The sequence below is a fragment of the Dipodomys spectabilis genome, unplaced genomic scaffold (genome assembly GCF_019054845.1).
Source record: "Dipodomys spectabilis isolate Male_0828 unplaced genomic scaffold, ASM1905484v1 ptg000028l, whole genome shotgun sequence".
NCBI lineage: Eukaryota > Metazoa > Chordata > Mammalia > Rodentia > Heteromyidae > Dipodomys > Dipodomys spectabilis.
This window is the reverse complement of record NW_024870705.1, coordinates 3,519,429-3,521,698: the sequence shown is the minus strand read 5'-3', so window position 1 is coordinate 3,521,698 and position 2,270 is coordinate 3,519,429.

The window sequence follows — 2,270 nt, the reverse complement described above, 5'->3', positions numbered from 1 at the left end:
ACATGCATAGTTTCTATTATACATTGTAGAGAGAAAGGAGAGAATTGGAAAATCAAATATACATGTAAACATGCTATGAAACAACTTGTACTGGCTACATAGCTCTGGAATCCTGGCAATCAATTGCGAACTAATAGTAGTCCACAACAAGGCAAAGAACTTGAGCCAAGAAGTAAATCACATGTGAAATTAATGACAATACATAGTTGAATTTAATTTTTGGCCATCATAGTAAGATATTCTTGTTGAAGATCACAAGGATTTTATTTATGTGCTATCTGGCACCAGCTCCTGATTGGGTTGTGAGCTAACATCTCAAACCACATTGCAATATTAAACTAACTCAACCTACACAGAGACTATCCATAATCTATTAAAGTTTCTCTCGTCACCTTCACATTATTGACCCTGGTAATAATTACAAAAAAATATGATTTACTGACTTGTTTTTCTCCATCATTGCACCTACTGCACGAAAAGAACCCCAAAACATGATCATATACACAATAAAATGTGTGTTACAAGAATTTCAACAGAAAATTTAGAAAAACAACTGATTTTTTTTTTCTTTTTTCTTTTGTTTTGTCAGGGGTTTGGCTTGCATTCTGGTCCTGGATGCTGTCCGTGAGCTCTTCAGCTCAAGACAAGCACTCTTCCACTTGACACAGATCAGCACTTCCTGGTTTATTTATTTACTTATTTACTTACTTATTTATTTGGTGGTTAATTGGAGATAAGAGTTTCACGAACTTTCCTGCCCTGGCTGGCTTTGAACCACACTCCTGAGATCTCAGCCTCCAGAGTAACTCAGATTACAGGTGTGAGCCACCACTGCCAGGCTGCAATTGCGACTGTTATTTAACTGTTCATTAAAAATGGTCAATAAACTCAACATCCTAATACTCATATAAATCTGTATTAAAATTGCAGCAAACACAATTCTAACAATTATGTTATCCCTAAATATAAATATCACTAGTTTAAAATGCAGACAATAATAAAGTACAAAAGAAACCCTCTGTACTGTCAGATTTGGAGAGAATAAATATAAACAAATAATATGTACATCCTCCAATACAATGTTATCAACTTACTAACCTTTAACCTTCTGTACCTTTGGTAAATTTTGAATTTATTAATTAGTTTCTATGTGCTAGCCACACAGTTGGACCCATGTGTTAGCCAACTGATACTTTATTTTTTAAATTCATTTTTGAATGTTTTCTTCCACATGTCCATAAATTGGGGTAAAAATATGCTGGGCAAATACATATTCTCTACTTGTTGCCATTAATCTCCTCAGAATGTATCAAAGTATTTTATACAATGTCTAGCTAAATTCATATTTTTGAAGGGTAGTATTTTCCAGTATTCAAGCTGGAGAGTACGGAATTGATGAAGAGCAGAGGAAAGATGTTACTCCGTATTCAAATGTACACACTGAAAATGAGGACCACTGGTCTCTGCATGTGCAGCTTATGAAATACAGCCTGCTATATACGTGGTTTGGAAAAAGGCAGGGCAGAAAGTGAAAGTATGCAACCAAAAGTATAAAAAAATCAAATAGGATAATTATGGAGCAATCATATTATCTATGAGCACCCTGAAAGAGCAAGAGAGAGAGGGAGATGTGAAATGACCTAGCTAGCCACATAATCCATGCTTCTAATCAATTTATAGGGCAAACAGAATTTTCTTTTTATAAAAAGGATTTTTTAATGGAAATAGAATTTATGAATTTACTTGAAGTTAGTAAATAGATTTTATAGACTACATAAAGAGACATAGCTTTCAATAAATTATAGACGACTGTAAATCTTTGATAATTCTAGTAAGAAATCTGACTGAAATTAGTTAAATCATACATTTCCTATACAATGAAGAAATAGCTTCAGGCTAGGACAAGATTGTGGAACATGGTATCAAAGAGTACTGACTAGTGATCCCCCCACACTGGAATCATGATTCTGAACTATTGCTTGCTCATATTTCTCCCTTCGATCATTATATTCTCCAAGATGAAAAAGTGAGATTTATTTATAGCAAATGACTAATACATTTTGACTTCTTACTAAACACCTTCAATCATCAAAATCACATGAAGACAATAGAGAGGCCTACTTGTTTTTAGATGAATGCGAGCATCTTAAAAAATATGTTTAAATAGTTATACAAGGACTTCTATTCTAGTATTTCATTATACATTTTTTCTAGTGTAGCTCTTATCCCATTCTGTGGGCTTTCTATTGATCTTGCTAGCTATGTTCTTT